The sequence below is a fragment of the Pezoporus wallicus genome, unplaced genomic scaffold, assembly GCF_028554395.1.
Source record: "Pezoporus wallicus isolate ANWC-B61680 ecotype Strahan unplaced genomic scaffold, APGP_CSIRO_Pwel_v1 contig_5785, whole genome shotgun sequence".
NCBI classification, from domain to species: Eukaryota; Metazoa; Chordata; class Aves; order Psittaciformes; family Psittacidae; genus Pezoporus; species Pezoporus wallicus.
The window spans coordinates 6,151,776-6,170,080 of record NW_026641150.1 but is presented as its reverse complement, the minus strand read 5'-3'; the positions used below and the strand labels follow the sequence as shown (position 1 = coordinate 6,170,080).

Genomic DNA, 18,305 nt, shown 5'->3' with positions numbered 1-18,305 from the left:
GCTTCTTCCCTAATGGGGATTTCATCCTCCCTTCCCATATCCTTTCCTCAACTTGCTTAAACTGGCTCACAAAAAAGAGGAGCTTGTTTTTACCTCCAGGCATTTTTTTTTTACAAGCTGGGGTTAAGTAACCAGCAGTTAAAGGAGTTGAAGAGGTGGAAAGATTTCCCCCAGAACTTCAAAAGTCTTCAAGAATGGCACCTATTTTTAAAAAACGCCTCTGTTAATAGTAATAATAATTCAGAAAGTTGCTATTTTTTCCTGCGTTGTGGGAAAAGAGAATCTGCAATTTCATCTTGACTCCAGCAGAAAGCTTGGTGAGCAATTCAAACGTATCCTATGATGTGGGTGGTCCCTGGAGTGCAAATATCTCAGGAAGACATATGTAGTAATTTCTAAACCACCTCCTTGCTCTTGTGCCTAGATCTTCCAAGAGTATGCCTGAAAAGCGTGACACTTACATGGGCTACCCGGTGTGCTGTGTCTTAAAAGAGCACGGAGCATAACCACCCTCTCCTCAGCTCCTCACTATACACACAGTGCCTGCCTGTTGCTGCCATCACAGCTGCTTCCCTGTTTTCCCACAGCACCTTTTGGGGAACGTAGGTGTGTAGGAACAGGATTCAAGGTCAGAGCAGAAATTCCCACTAGTTCATCTCTTAAAGACTCTTGTCTTCCTATTCCCCCACATTTCCTTCTACTTGTGCCAAGATTTTTCCTCTGTAAAACCAACATATCACATTGCAATGCAGACACCTCAAATATATAAGACACCCATTGAGTTAGGGGAACTTAACAATCTCAAAGCAAGACTTGCTCGTGTTTTATCTGGAAATATGTCCACAGGCAGGAAAAAGCTTTCTCTGTCATCTCCCGAGTCAGCAAAAACTCAGTGGCTGTATCAATGCAGCCACCATCCAAGCTAACAAGCCCTGCTGAGAAGTGAGCAAATGGGACAGGTATGAATGACAGGATGTAACTCCTAGGAGCTAAAATATGTCAGAGAAGCAAAGCTTCCTGTAAATACTGCAAGATCCACATTGGCTTTGGATCCCAGGGAGCCAAACAATCTTACAATTGCTCAAACTGAAAAAGTTGGATCTTTTCAGGGCATCCTTGAGAAAATAGTGCTTGAAAACAGAAAGCTCAGATCTGGAACTGACCAGTACGTGATTAAATGTGATGAAATCGGCACTCATTGTGATTTAACCAGAGAGAGATGGTCTATCAACCTCTCCTTGCTTGCATGTTTTAGCCTGTCTTTATTTTTCCTGTCTGTTTCTCATTTCAGAAGCACTGCTCTCCAAGAAAAGCACTGCTTCCCTGGGGCTCATGGCCCCTTTTGGAACTACCAACAGAGTACAAACTATCTCCTAATGCTGGGGATAGGAAAAAACAGGTAATCATAAAACGCTTGCTTACTTGCTTGCTTTTTTTCTGCTGAGTGGAATCTGGCCTGTTTGATCCATGTATTTGTCATAAGGATCAGGCATCAGGTTAAGACAGCTTGCCAGTGTAGAGGTCTACCTTGTAAAGTCAGGAGCTGTGCAGGTATAGCCTCCACGCCTAAAAGTCTTCACTGATTTCAGTCATCTGAGGCCCTGAGACCTGATCTACAAAGCTACAGCCAGAGCAGGTCACACTGCCACTGGTTGCTTCAGCTTCACCTGCCAGCAGTCCTGGACTAGGAGACTCTGAACATGAGGCAGCTCTCACAGCCCAGGCTGAAGCATGGCCTGGGTGACAAGGAGGTATTTGTGTTATAGGGACTCCAGTAAGCTAGATCAGTTTTGAGTCTGGGTGCTTTTGAGGAACGCTTCTCCTCAACAATTCATTTCCACCATCACAATAGCGATTTAAAAAAGAAGTCCATATCTAGACCAGCAGACCACACTTGAAGATAGGCAAAAGAGAAGAAAAACACTTTAAGCTAAAGAGAGGCATTAATTTGTAATTTATCTGAAAAGCACTTTGGCGCAGATTCAGCACAGAAGGAGCTTTGGTACACCCTATGTTAGCAGAGAACTTCAGGTCATATTTAAATCAACCCATGTTCGGAATGAAATTTCTTTACATATTCTGGCAAACTAGTAAAAGGATGAACAGACGAACACATACATAAGGCCATGTGCAAATACAGCCTTTTCAACACAGCCTATCTATAGTTATTTTCTGTAACACCTTTTTCAGAATATGCAAAATTGAGGCCAGGAAGTGACATCGTTCATGAGCTTTAGGATTTTTTGGAATGGACTTGGCTTTGATGTGCTTGGGCACTGGTAAGAAGATGAGTAAATATAACTTTGTAAACAAAAGCTAGAAAAAGGAAATGGTACTCGATGCAGCTCTGAAAAGCACACACCACTACATAAGGGCTTCTGCACTTGAAAAGAGCACATGCGGTCAGGCAATCACTTTGCAGAACCTAATTACACATTTTTAGTGAAATCTCTGCAAGGTTGTGGAGGCAGCAAGGGGTGGGATGCTTGGATGGGACCGCTCACTGCACTCTAATTAATGCATTCGTTCCTTTCTCTGCAAAGAATGTGACAGGTAGAGACAAAATGAAAGGAAATGAGGATGAGTTTGGGATATTGAGGAATGCCTCAGCAAGCCACCTGGTTTCCTTCTCCAGTAGCCAATTAAGGGGTTGCAGCCTGGGGTGCTGGGCCGCTCATTTACAATGGGAAAGGAAGAGGGTGAGGGGTTACTAGTCTTCTGGAGGGCACCGATATCCAACATCTGCCAATTTCAATGTGACTGCATGTCCAAATCTCCTACATAGCTCATCAGAAAGCCTGACCTGTTTTATGTGGGGGCTGCTCACTGTATTGTCCAGCAGGCTACTGAGGTGGGGTGACCACGGGGGGCACTGCAGAGGGACCCTGCTCACCCCAGCATGTCACAGGGCCGGAAGATGCTCCTGGTCAAAAGTACCCAGGGTTTTGGAAGGGAGGGCGTTACAGGCTTCCCAGGAACTACCTTGCTCAAAGGGAATGGTCAGGTTGAGACTTGCAACTTCACTCTTTCATCTGTCTGTCTTTTTTCCTGATTTGTTCTTGCTGGAAAGTCAAGACCCGAGCAAGGATCATGTACAGCACCAACCAAAGTCCAGGGGATGCAAGAAGACATCTAGTTTCCCCTCTGGGAAGCAACATCAGCTTTCAAGTGTGAGGGTAGAGCCAGGGCCCAGGTGAAAGATTTTGGGGTTTGAAAGAGCTGCAGGAGAAGGAGTTCCTGGGTAAGGGTTGTGGATTCGGATGTGGGTTGTGGATGGTATGGTGTCTAGCGGAGATGGTCTTCAATAGCCAGTTGGGAATCAGTTGCAACTTTTAATATCTGGAGCCAGTCTGAGACCCTTACAGCTTGGCCCTACTTAGCAGGATATGGATTTTCTTACAGGATGAAGACACAGACCCACAAGTCTTCACAGCTGCTGGTGCACATGAAAGAAGCAGCAGACTTAACACCTTGCTTTTTACTTTAACCTCTGATACATTTCACAGTCCTTGGTCTAATGAATTCTATCCTCTTTTCCCCCTTCCCCAACAAATTCCTCCCTGAAAATTATTTACGGAGGCATAAAACTCTCAAAAAAAATGCCTCTGTGGTTTTCTTTTGTGATTAGAGAGATTCTCTTCTGGCAAATAAATCAAATGACAAGAGAAGAGGCCCTAAAGATTTTCAAGAGAGGTCATGAAAATGAGGGAGAAACCCCTCCTTGCATCCCTCTGGGGTATCCTCTAAGCTACTATATGAGATATGGTCTTCATGATAATTTTGAAAATTAAAATGAAAAAAAATTCAAGATGGGAAAGAGAAAATATTGATAGTAATTAAATCATTAACACTAATGCTTCAGGAGAGAATATGGCAATGGTTTGCAAGCCCGGGGCGCAAATATATGTATGTTGCAATTGTCATTTAAATAAATTCAGAAGTCACCATCTTTGCAATTTGTGAAAGATCTCATGAATGTGTTAATCTGATCAAGTATATTGTTCCATTTTAATGCTAGGCAGCATCTCAGTCAGAATACCATGTTTGTTATGGACTTTTGTGATTTCTGCTCATTATGTAGGAAAGGAACTTCAGTAGTGGAAAAATACTTTGATTTTAGTTGAAGAGGAACCCCACAAAGCAAAGAGTTGTGATGAAATATGAAAATCAGATAACTAAGTGTTCCTTCGAGTTTGTGCCACCACAATGTTTCACTTGGTTTTGGGGAACGAGACTGGTTTTGGAAAATCATCTTATTTTTTAATGGACAATATTGACATTTTATTTTCCTTCCCATAAATGCACAGAGACCTTTCAAGAACTGGACATTAATTTCAATATTGCCAGAAGCTCAGAAAGAAAATAGATACTATTCTACGTAGCAGTATGCTAGAAGGTTCTCAGGCTGCCTCCAGATGTTTCAAGTCACAACTGATGCGCTGTTGTAGGAGAAGAAAAGCATTACTTCATGTTGTAGAAAACCAAAACAAAACCTTCCTGGAGGCACAACACTGCAAGACCTTTAACTCTTGTTCCCAGCAAAATGAGAGAGAATGCCAGGTGGGAATCTGCTGTTCCTATCCAGACTGTGCCCTTATGTTACTGGGATTATTTCAACTAGAAGTGCTCACGTACATAATAAGACTTAAGCGCCAATAAGACAAATGTACCTTTGGTTTCTGGCTGTCTTTGGTTGTTTTCTAAAAGAGAAACGCAAGGGAAAATCTGCCTGCTAAGAAGTACGAAGAATTCATAAGAAACAGATGAACACATTTCCTTTCTCATAAAAAAAGAAAAAAGGGAAACTAATGTTGTTGCTATTGCCTTGGTTATTTGCACATAACAGATGGCCAGTTATGTTTGCTGCTTACCTATAGCCAAAACAGGTATTTCAAATAGCTTTGTTTACTAATCCTAAATATGGGAGTAGCTGTTTTATACAGTAGTAATTTTTAATTAATTAGATTCTGATTGCTGAAATTATTTTTCACTTTAGTGCTATAACTGATGCAAATGCTTCAATTTAAAAAAGCTCATGCATTTATATTATCTGAAAAGTGTAGCATTTATTTGTGTTTTATATGAAACAAAGTCAAAAGCTTATGGATTGAGGTAAACAACTAGATCAAGAGGATATTTTATAAATGCTGTAATAGAGCTTTCAACAGGCTTGTAAGACCTCTGCAAGCACTGCTTGCAGCATCTAGAATTCACTTGGAATATATGATGTTTAAGTTGTAAACCCCTCTCCACAAACAGTTTGTGCAAATTCCGCTACACAGAAACATGTAGAAAAACACGATTATATAGAATACCATCAAATCTAATTAAAAACAGAGGGAAAAGGCCAGTAAAATCAGGCTGGTGAAATATTAATGTACTTAATGCTGGAATGAAGCATATATATCAATGTGAGATTTAATTCCAGAGTATCGAATTTAAATGCCTGAAAAACGGACTCAGTCTATACAAATAGAATTAGCAATTCAATAAAAAATAGATGCTCTGAAGGAAAAGATTTCTGTCCTTGGCTTGAATCCGTCTAAGCTGGTCTACATGGCTCTCCAAAACCATTTAAACTGGCTAAATGCTCTGCTAAATTCCCATTACACTGACGGTCTCATTAGAAATGCAAGGCACCCCTCTCCGAGTGATACAGCCATCACTCTCTCCTATGAGCATAAGTTGAAATAAGGTTTCCTCTGCAGCAGCTGCCCTGGTGAGTGGTTGTGTTTGCCCTGATAATGTTTCCCCCCTTTAAAGAAAGGGAGAACAAATGCAATTGAATTATACCCTAAATTTCCTAACTCCTTGAGAAGGTGGCAAGAAAATGCCTCACAGTCCACAGTGCTTCCTGAGAATGACGCTTGGACAGAAGGACCCAGACTATCTGCTTAAAAATGGGAGACATTCTTCACAAAAGCAGGGAAATGAACCCATGTAAGCTCAATTCTTGTGCAAGGAAGTCACCTAAAAATGCATGCAGTGTCCCCCTCAGAGAGAGGGAAGGGTGGTGAGCGACATACTGGCAGCTCACACCTTAAGCACCCACCTAAGTAGTCCAATCACTAAGGAACTGCCAAAGTTTCATGGCTGATCATGTTGTGTGTGATAGGAGAAAACACATTTGGGGAATAAAAGTTTAAAATATGCCACTCACAATTTTCCAAAGCATTTCTTGGCTCTCTGCCCCTGCTCCCCCCAGGCTCTCTGGGTGTGATTAGCAGTTATTTATTTACTGATGCTCTCGCCCCCCCCCCCCCCCTCCCCCCCCATTTCCTAGCAACTGTAGGCTGCCATCTACGAAATATTAATTTCAAATGTGAAATGAAATGAGTGCATGAACTGCACTATTGCCTTGAGTGTCAGTTGTTGTGGCAGAAATCTTGAGCAATCTAATGCGTCTGAGAGAGGACTGCCACTGCCAAGTCTCCTCGCTGAAGGTGCAGCATCTGATTTTGTACTCAGTGATTATTTCCTTACAAATAGCCTCTTTCTGCCTAATCCCTAGCATTACAAGCATCTGTCCTCATGCTGGAGTCATTGTCCCAGACATTTGTATTCTTGCACTCCCTTGCAGATGACTGCAATCATCTGTATAACGCTGACCGTTCATTTAGCAACGTTCATACCCAAGTCCGCGGTGGTTTATATCTCAATCTTGCTGGCTGGGCAAGGAAAATGAGATTGTTCAGGCTAGAGATTACTTTGCTACACCAAAATGAAAAGTGTCTTGCATATCCATCTCTCCAGTGCTTTCACAGTTGCAGCTTCCCAGGGTAGATTCCCACTTAAAAATGGGAGTCAGGAGGACATTCCTTATTCTGCAATACACAGCCATGTGCTGGTTTCCTTCAAGTCTCCTTGTTTAAGTGAGGCTGGATTATGAAATCGTTCAGACTATCTGATAGCCTGCTCCATCCTCACTGTTTCTTTTGCTGTCATCCTCTACAAAGTTTTACCATTGGTTAATATAATTTCCTACCACGTACTAGTTGCCAGCTCCTCACAGAATGGAATCAGCTTTGGTTAAATAAAAACTTACATTTGTTTCCTTGAAAGTAAAACATAAATAACAACATAACTGTGCTCTTATCCTTAAGTTCCTTAGTGGCATTGAGGGAACCCTATTTGGGCTCCCCCCAAACTTTGTGTGCAGTGGGAGGCGGCAGGCAACCAGTCGTTAAACTTTCCTTCTTAGCCTTTTTGTGTGTCGCACAGCATTAGCTATCTCCCAGCATTTACCCCACATTTCAAGGTGCCCCACAAATGACCCTCAGATTTTGCTAACCAGCGACCTTCATGGCTATATGGTAGCACGGAAGACTTGAGTTTTATGGATACTTGTATCGCGGGTAACTGATTTAAATATTTTATTGTCTCTAGACATGGTTCAGCTTCCTGCCTGTCTGCTAGGAAGGCACCCTGCTTTTTCTAATATTAAAAAATATTTATTGACTCTAATATTATTAATGGCTTTAATATTTCCAGCTAATAAGGCACTATTGCTGGAATTTCTTTATTGTTGTTCTTTATATACCTTAAGAAAACCCTTGTTCTCACTGTCCTTGAACTTTCCCTTGGTATACTCTATTCTTTTTATCCATCTTCAGTATTTTATAATTTCTCTTTTATATTGATTATCTTCCCTTTCATATTGCATGCATTTTATAGTTCATCTCTATTGTACAGATTGCTTTTTCATTTCTAAATGCTTCTTTTACTTCACCACTGAAGCTGAGATAGCTTTCAGCAAAGTTGGGATTTTTCTTGATTGTGAAAATGCAGTCTCTTGCTAACCTAACAAGCTCTGCTTAAAAAATTCCAAACTTCCTTATTTCTAAGTTTTTCTACCCCATTGATTTCTGGCCAACAATTTCTTCCACTTTGAGACACCAACCTTTCCTTACTGGGACTCTCCTTTATTTGTCTAGCTTGGACAAAATAAAATCACACTCTAGTGTCCAGGTAACAATGTGCTTCGCATCCAGTAAGAAATTTTATCTTTATTCAGCAGGGTGAGTATGTCTGGTGCAATGTCCTCAGTGCTAAAAAAGTGCCACAAAGACCATCCACAGCCTTCATCTTAATTTCATGGCTGACTAGGCTGGACCTCTGGTGGTACCTTCAAAACTAAGACTTCTGGTATCCACCTGATGAATTTGCCTTTGTTTTACAGATTGGTGCTGATGGAGCCGGTCCATCGCCTCCTGTAGCTGGGGTTGGTATTCAATGATATTCTGGCTCTAGGATAAAGAAAAAGATGATTATATATCCTCAGCTGAAGCACTCTGTGTCAATAAAGGCTAGAGGAGGGTATGAACATGCTAATTCAGTGCCTCCCAATGTCACGTGGCTGACAGGCAGATGCAGAGAGGCTACTACAGAGTATATATGTATGGCACTGAGCTGCGGAACAGGAACATATGGGAACTATACCTCCTCCATAATCTCCCAAGCTCCAGCCAGAAGAAGCATGGTTGTGAAAGACATACCAGGACCCCCAAAGTTTTCAGTATTTCCTTTTAAATACTTTTCCTAGCCGTTTCTTGAAAAGCCACTATATGTATTTTACTCAGTCCCGTCTGCAATACTTACAGCTTCATTTAGTTTTAATATAGTTATAAATGGGCTGTAGCAACCTGCTTCTTTTAATAACTAAGTAAATGAAACCATGTCTGTAATAATAAATGAACCATCCATCTGGGAGACCTCCAGTAAAAATTTCAACAGGTATTTATTGCTCCTCTATGTAAACAGTACTCTGGACAATACAAGTGATTATACTCTCTGTCAGCCCTGTCAGGAGCGAGACAGTATAGTTTTGGACCAGGTTCCATAGTGTACACCTGAATTTACAGGTTTATTTGACTAGATCTAGAAAAAAATGATGAAAACAAGCAAATAAACAGACAAGAACCCAGTTGGCTACTGTGAAAGGGAGTATACCATTTCATTTAAAGATATGGGCTGTGAGGATAAAATATAGCTAATTGACAGGTCCATGGTGCAACAGGCTCCTCACAACCCCAGCTGTTTGACAGACACCCCCTAAACAAAAACAACCCTGCCTTGCACTGTAAAATAAATACTTTGAGGAGACTTTAAAATATATTGTGCACTCATAGGTTCTTACGGTATAGAAGAGCAGAGAGTACACAACCAGGGCATAAGGGGTGGCAAACCACGCTATCCATCCCTGGTGGGTCATCCATTTCACTCACAGACACTGTTGCTCACACACTGGAAAGGGCAATAGCACAACACTTTTTCAGTAATGAAATTTTAATTAAAGAAAATCTCATTGCCAAAATCTTCTTCATACCATTATTATGTTCCAGACCCTAATTAAATGCCATTACGTTCTGCTATTGTTGAAATAATACAATGTCAGTATATATTGTCAAATAATTAATGCAGTGTGTGGCAAGAGGGAGAAAAGAAAAAGGAAACAAGGGGCAGAAAGACCCAAAAGCTCATGAATAGCCAGGTTGATTCTGAGAAGCGAGCTGTAGGGTTCTGTGCATTAAATATGTAGGGGATGCTGTGATTTTTGTCAAAATTTCCAGCCTGCAAATTTCTGTAGGAACGGGCTTAAACCTCTCCCATGAGCAGGTTTCTCAGTGCCTTTCATGTGCAGCCAAGCTAGGAATAGGGAAAAACACATTTTATTTTTCTTTATAAGTCAGACTACAAAAAGAAACCAAAGCTTTTGGCCAAAATGCCAGGTTGCATTCTGCCCCATGGGGCAAATGGACTGCTGATCATTATGAAGAACAGCACCTCATGTGCTAGGCTCCAAGTAAGAGGCAGTGCTGCTTCCAAAGGGGCTACCTCCATGGCCAGGGTGTTTCCAGCATTTTTATTAAGCTCGCCATCCTAACAAACTTATTAGGAGATGGTGCATTAGTGACAGTATTCTCTCCGCTTTTGGTGCTACCCCAAGATGCTGAAAGGGCATAAGATAACCCCGCATGGCAGTCATCTCTGAATTGATAACAGACCCACCAAAATACAGGAGGAGTTGTCAGGTTTTCCTGTGGGTGGGCTGAGGGAGGGAAGGGGCTGCTCAGGTGGTGCCATGGCTTGGGGCAGAGGTGCTGTAGGGACATTGGAGCTGGAGATAGGTCCTGGCACATGGGGCAAGCATGTGACCATGGACTTCACTGGTTGGGGAAGGAAAATGTGCAGTCTGCAGTGGTCAGATTTTTCCTTTGCTTCACGTGGAGCTGCACTGAAGGGGTGGTTGCTCATGAGGGATCCCATTAATTCAAATTGCATTGTGCAGCTCCAGTCAAAGAGTGTGCTTGAGTTGTCTGTGGGCTTCCTGGCACAAACCCTCAGCTGCCCTGGGGTCTGATGGCAGCAAGCACTTCTGTCTTGCTTGTTTTCATTTGAGATAACCCTTTGCAGGAGTCAAAATGGGAAATTCCTCTTCCTTAAGAAATAATCTCCTTTGGACTTTGCAACAGCTGAAGTAATCAACTGAGGGCTGCTCTTTGAAAGGGGAAGGGCTTTTCCCCCAGCACTGAGATTCTGCATGTGCTGTGCAGAAATACACCACCTGTACTGCAATATATATATATATGTATTAAAACAAACAAAAAAAACAAACTCACCACCACCATCACCACCAAAAAAAAAAAGAATGTGTTTTTTCTTGAAAGACACTTTTTGGACAAAATCATGAAGTTAGCTCTCAAACAGTAAACCACACTGTATCTCCTTTCTAATGTCTCTTTTTAAATATACACCAGGGAACAACTCTCATAACTCACTCGATACACACTATCTTATGAGTTATAGGTCAGCCTTCTACGCACAGACTGTGTGTTGCACTTCTACACACCATTATGAATTTTCTACCCCTCATCATTCATATTGTGTCAGAATACCTATTACAAACCCCTCTTTGCAAGAAGGGCTTCTATTTTCGCCTTTCATTTTATCACTGCTCTTAAATTTCCTTCTGGACACAAGCTTGGCATGCTGGCAGTTCCATGCTGGCAGTTTCTGAGAAAAAGTCATATTCAAAAATCATATGTCAGAGCTGTAATGTCACTTGCAAAGAAATATCCTTTTTTAACTAATAGGAGTAGTGTATAAAAATGAATTAGACACGATTGTATTCTGATTGCCTAATTCTACCACCCAGCTGCTAACTACCACAACCACCTTGTAAAAAATAATCATTTGGAAGTTTAAATGATGTCTGATAATGCTCTCTGCCATCCTGAATCTTTGGAAATATTGCATCATCTTGAGAAAAATGTTGACAACCATTTTTCACAAAAGCTCAAGTGTGGCTCTAACTAGAGTCTTGTGTGAGGGATTTAGAGCTCAGTGGAATTTTCTAACAGTTTGGCCATCAAGAACAGTGTGAGGGCTGGCCAAAATGCTCGTGAACTGCTAGATATTGAGATTTGCTTTTCCCTAAATAACTAAAAATGTTTAATTTCTATGTAAAATGATTAAGTTCAACATTTATGAAAAGCTTTAATTTTCTTCTTTCAAAAACATTCTTTTGAAATATGTTTCTATCTAGTGCTGTAGCAAGGCTTCCCAAGCACTTTCTGGGGTGAGGTAACCTAACTGAAGCAATTAGCCCCGAATATATCTTTTTCCTTTCACTGAGAAAATGAACACCACATTTCTTTTATGGTTTTAGTTGACCCATATGATTTTTTATTCTGTTAAAAAATAAAATAAAAATAAAAATAAATGACCCATGCTGATTCAGAAGCTAATTCAACTTCATTTTGTGAAATACTGAAAATAGCCTTGCTTTGAGTTTCATGTGCATCCACAAAACATACTGTCTTATTTCATTTTCCCATCCATTGGTTGTTAATTTAAGCTTTCTATGATTTTTTTTTTCTGTCATCAGCTGTCAGACTGCCATCCAAAAATTCTGTACCATAGTGGTGTTGTGACCAAGTGTTGGTACGAACCAAGCATGCAGGAAATGGATTCTCAGATTTTTACATGACTGAAATTTAAGAAGTTGCCTCTTCTTTTTTTTTTTTTTAATTTTTTCTCCAAAATGACTGGAATTTTATATTAAATATATTTTATTTTATAAATATATTATATTTTATTTAAATATACATCTGAGATTTATAGAACTGTTTGGTTGGTTTGTATGTTTGGAATTTACAATTATCTGATACTGAGTTCTCAGGAACTGAATTCTACGTAGTCTCCTAAGGATCTACCTATGGCCTCCACCTTCGAAAAAAATGGCATCATTTAATTTGTTATTACTTGATGTCAGATCAAATCTAATCAGAACAGTCCTTATTCATTATTTCAGACGTACTTTTGGGTATGGAAATCAAATATGCAGGACTTAATATTGACAAAGCAGTGGGTAATTATCTGATATTTAAGTAAGTATAAGTCCTACAGATAATAACATGTTAATTTAGTACAACTGCAAATAATTTGCAAGCAAATATCGTGCCTATATTATGCAATATGCATTAAAAAAGATATATACCACGGATGACACGTGACTTCTAAATAATAAAATTTAGTAGTAAGAATGTTAATGGTCAGAAGGGGATCTCCTAAACTAAATGTATTGGGTTAGCTTCATCATCAGTTCACTCTAGTAAAATCAGTTTCGTCAGCAATCAATTTAGTCCACTATATTATCTTCAAGGCAAATGATTTTTTTTACTGATAAAAGAAAATACTTCAGATCTACATGGTTTATCAGGCACTTAAATATTTTTACTGCACTGAAGACAACAGAGAAGGCTGATGAAAATACTGAATAAAATAGACTAAATATAGGAGAGTGACAATAAAGACCTTTAAAATATGTAAATAACTTTCCAGAAGTTCTATAAACCTTTGGACTATCTCCAGCAGTCTTTATTAATCTAAAGAAGTTATGCTGTATTTTTCAGTGTACTACTATCCTCACTAATAGCAGAAAAGGTTTTACCATTCCAAGGATGCAGCAAACAGTCCTTAATGAATATTTGCATAAATGTCTCATGCTTGAAGTTTATATGTGATTTAAAGCACTGCCAGGGAAGAATGAGGAGTGAACAAAAGGTCTGCCAGAATCTTCTTGTTGATACTTTCTCCGACTATTCCTTCTAGCTGAACACCAAAGCAAAAGGATCTACTCTCATTATTACCAGGATCATTAACTAGTATGAAATAGGACACATCCTATCAAGACAGGTACCAATTTACTACTCGGCTGTATCCTGTCATGCTATTTTCTAGTGAGAGAGCTCTGCGTAGGTACATTTCCCAACACCCTAAGAGGTCAAGAGTAAACAAACCCACAGTTATCCTTATTCAGTTGGTAAGAGGAAACCAAGTCAGAAAGATTAACTGTTTTTTCCCGAAGCCACCCTGTTCAATCAGATCCAGAAACGAGGAAGGAAACTCCAGGTGCTGACTGGACACAGATCAGCATTGCCTTAGACATACTTATGACCCAAAGTCTTATGCTCTTCAGCTGCTACTTTGCCTTTGAAGCCTGTGCTAAGAGGAGATTTGAGGAAAGAAGGCCAAAAACAAGGTGGGAAAGTGAAGAGGTGCCGAAACAGTATCTTTCTATATACAACAATATCCCTTCTATCAGAGCACAGCAGAGCTACTGGAGCAGAATATGTCAACATTTAAGAGTCTGTAATTCTCTGGCAAATACACATTCCTGGCTGGAATGGGGCAGGCGTGTTTTACGTAAAGAACACATTTATTCGTCTGTAAAATGTTACAAATAAAAAATGAAATTGGACTGGACAGTTTGAATTTCTTCTAGAAGAGCCCAGAACATTTGACCTATTTTGGTATTTTAAATCAAAATTTGATTATTTTAAGCTACATGTGAGAGATCATTCATTTCCAACAAGGATTTGTTATAGTGCTTGTTTAGAGTAGGATTAAATAAACCTTTGTCACACTGGGACTGTTAACTCTTGATGTTCTTTACTGCTATGCTCGTGTTATTAATTCCTAACAGTTTTTGCTTTGGGCTGTAATTGCTCCTTCCATTTGTTCTTATGAGATCTGAAATTGCACAAAAAGTACCCTTTAAATACTTGGGTTTTGGTGGAGTTTTTCCACCATCTTTGTAAACGTCATGACAACTCTGCTAACTGTTAAACTATTATCTTGAGAGATTAAAAAATACATTTCAGCAGATGTATGAAACAGCAGCAGGTAGATGCTTTCTGCACCCTGCTTGGGATCATGGGGGCTGGGTGTGGAATGCCCACCACAGCTGGGATGATGGTGCCTGGCCTCTTGTCTGATAGGGAGGGGATCTGCTGCTGGCACACTGCTCTGTGTGGGGATCAGGTCTGCCTCCATCTCAGTACTAGGATGGCTCTGTGACTGGGCAGGCAAACAGGCACAGCCACGATCAGCCAAAGCTGAGGGGTGTCCTTCGTCACAGCGGTAAGGGGTGAGTGAAAATTGGCTTGGAGGGGTGCATGTGCCTTTTGGGCTTCTCTGAGGTCTGGTAGATTGGGGATGAGGGTGAGCATTGCCAATGGCTGGCAAGAGTTGCCCTGCATGGGTCTTGGGGGTACTTCAGCTTCTGAAGCAGCTGAAATACCAAGTACAGACATTTTTCCCTGTGACCCTAGCTCTGAGGCTTGATGAAGGGTTAAAGGAAGATGTGCCCTTCTCCAGACACTTGCAGCTTGGGGTCCATCCTCAAGGAATGCTGGGGCAGTGCTCGGGGCTGGGGCAAAGAACACAGTTACACATGACCCAAAGGGCAACTGGCAACAACACCAGGGGCTTGAAAAGGTTGCAGACGTGGATGTAAGCACACTGAAATAAGTGCCTAGCTATATAACCAGAAACGTGGATATTTAGGACTGAAACCCAGGCAAGTAGCCCTGTTTTGGGGGTTGAGGGACAACATGAGCCTCTCAGGAGTGGGGCTCTCCTGCAGCTTTGCTCCGACACCACTCCTGAGGTGTGAACGCTCTCCGAAACCCAACAGCATGAAGAAGTAGGCGAGCAGGCGCTAGCATACCCCGCAGGGCATCACCCCTGCATGCTGGCAGTGTGACAGCAGCCGCACTGCTGCCAAGCTGCTCTCCATCCTCTGAGGACTGTGCCTCATCTGCTGTGCGAAGATTGAAACCCAGGAAGGAATAAGAGGAAAGTACCAGTGAGAATGCGCTTTATGCTTTTAATTATTAGCATCTTTGGTGCTCTTCAAAGACAGTGATGCTGCCGTATTGCATTAGCTCCCTGTATAGGTAATGAATGGGAGCTGCATACTGTGAGCATTAGAGCATCAAGCTCAGAGAGATTTTGGGGAGAAAAAAAAGGATTATACACACTGAAGAATAAATATATTCAGCCTGGGACATTCAAATATGTCTCTTCTTCAGAATACTGATTAATGTTGCATCAAATCACAATAAAAATAGCCCCTAAGGCTCATTTTCTTGTTTGTAAAAGGGTAATAATGATTAGCTTTACCAGCATTCCTAGCAGGCTTTGAGGAGGGTTGTGTGTTCAAAAGAAATACTAATGACCTGAAGAGGTCATTAGTTTGGGGGTATTCTGCTGGACTGGCACCAAATACCTCTTATGACACTTTCTGCCTGACAAATCACATAGCAGAGAGTGGACTTTCATCTGTGTGAGCTTCAGGCATATTTGAAATTACTTAAATGAATGTAATTGCAAAGTAATTTTATCCCACTGTTTCATAGCAGTTTCCATGCTCTGCCAAAGACAGGGAGCCCTTGAAGTACAGGAGGTTGCCGAGAGAGTTGCATTTCCTCAGGACTTCTCCACTTTTCTGCACCAGAGGACTCACATCATCTCAGCAAATTCCCCATCACACAGGACCACGACCACAAGCCCCACCACCAGGCAGTGAACCCCTAATTTACACCACTGGCACTTGGCTTCAGCACCTGATGAGGTGCTAACTATAGCAGGTCTGCGTGACATGACTATAGTCCTAGAGGTAATTTCCTACACCTTATTACCACATAATAACGGCCTCTTAACAACCAGCCTAATCAAGAATTAATGAGGCACTAAACCATTTTAAGGAACAATGAAGGATTTAAAAATTTCTTTGATGTGTTTTATTTAAAAAGCAATTCATTTAACAGTTACTGCCCTTACTTTGGAGTCATATAAAACATCTTTGTACTTATCAAATATATCAGCTGAAAGGTTTTATTCATTTATCAGTTATTTATTTATGTGGGGCTGCACAGAACCGCAGAACTGAAGGAATCCCAAAGGGAGCAGAACCAGACTTGGGGCCCCATTTACCTCCCTCATGTCTGTCCACCCATCCACTCAGGAGCTCCCCCTCCTTCACATGAGAAAACTGTCTGAAGGTGAAGTGCCACACCAAAACCAGAACAGAACATGAGAAAACTGTCTGAAGGTGAAGTGCCACACCAAAACCAGAACAGAATCATCCCAAATTAACATGACTGCCAAAAGTGGATTTTGCATTATCCCTGGAAAACTAGAACTGTCTTTTTGATTTCCAGGAAGGGACAGAAACTGCACTTTAATGGGGAGCTGTCCTTGATGGAAGTGTTTGAGAAACTCAGAGTGAAATAAAAGGAGGGATAATTTATGCTAGGAAAGGATATCATATCAGTGACTCAACAGTGAATTAAAGTGAAAATATGTGCCTTTACCACCAGCCTGGAAGGGATAATCAAAACAAAAACATGTTCAAATTTGACCTATTTTTTTAAAACTTCCTTCTCTGGTGAAAGGGTGGAGGATATATCCTGCTTTGCTGAGAAAATCCCCAAATAGATCATTCTGTGACAGATAACTGTTATGATTATTAATTCCACTGCTGACATTGAAATTAAACTGATTCTCAACATAATGGATGAGTAAATAGCACATCAGAAATTCTCAAATGCTTCCACATTTCCTATGCAATAAAAAAAAAGATCTCCCTCATTAAATAATACACTGACAGAAAAGGCAATTTGATTAAATAAACCTATCTGCCAATCATGCTGAAAGTTATAAAAGGAAAGCATTTTGCAGTTAAGTAAAACTTTTCTCCATAGTAATTTCTCTCTTTCTCGTTCTTAAAAGAGAAGTAATAGAAAACTATGTGCCCCAAAGGAAGGCTGGGGCAATAACTGGGCACCTGACAAAGCCCAGTGATTTATCATGAAGCAAAGATGACATGATGGAGGAATCAAGGGACAAAGGAGAAAGAAGCAGGTGACAAGACATACCCAGTAATCCAGGAACCTGAGCTGCTATGGGTATATCTGTGTATTCCTTGTTACTTGTATCTCTTTCTTTTCTCTTTTTTCTCAGGAGACATGGGGACATGTTTTGTGGGGCTAAAGTGGAGAAGGAAAGGGCCAGTTGAGGTGAAAAGGAAGAAGAAACGAGGCTACAGGTGGTCAACATGACAAAACCAGGGATGGGCAAGTAAGAGACCAGCAGAAAGGGTGCAGCAAGGAAAAGGAAGGGAAGAAAAGAAGAAGGGGTAGTGGATGGCACAGGATGGATAGCAGATAATGAGACAAGACAAGGAAGGAGAAATCAGAAATCACCCTGTGCAAGGATACCTGGAGAGTGAGCAGGGATGTGGGTCTGCAAAGGTGTTCCCCAGGGTTTGTGCTACCAAGCGCCCCTATGCCCCATCCACAGAGCCCCCACTACCAAAGCAGCAAACACATGTTCTCCTGTAGCAGCAAATGAGGCCACATATTACCCAGCTGCATTCCAACAACAGTGGGGTTAATTTTTCATACTATTTAATGAAAACTCTGTGTACTGGGGAGAGGGGAAGAGTTGTGTAACAGTGTGATGGGTGGAAAGTCTCCGAACGTCACTGTGTCTGGTGGCCAAAGATGGGAGCGGGGCCTGGAGGCTCCCTCTCCTTGACTTCGGGAGGCAGCAGCTTCTTAGGACATCAAATACTTAATTAACTGAGTTGCAGAATTGCAGTGTAAGATTCATGAAGTTGCTTCTCTGTTGGAAACCAAGAGTGTCAGCCTGGACCACTCTGTTCTTGGTGAGTCTTTAAAGCTAATGCAACTCATACGGAAGATGTTCTTTGGAAAGCACTAGAGATTTATTTTGATAAAACTCTGAGTGGGTGACAAGTTCATGCAAAGAAATAAGATGAGATTTTAATTTTTCTCAAGTAGAAAAACATAAGTGGCTTGAGCAAGAGGTATTTGCTTTCCAGCTATGCACCGAAGCTTTTATGTTCTTCAGAGCACAGAAAGAGTTGCTCTACTCATAGTGAACTCATAGCTCTGCAATATCACTGAGACAAATAGGATCATGGCTACTTTGCC

The 18,305-nt window shown here is 41.0% G+C and overlaps 1 protein-coding gene across 4 annotated transcripts in view; it reads right to left on the bottom strand.

Moving 5' to 3' along the window:
- Positions 1-18,305, bottom strand: part of AFF3 (ALF transcription elongation factor 3) — a 322,024-nt gene that overhangs the window by 93,331 nt on the left and 210,388 nt on the right. The window lies entirely within an intron of this gene.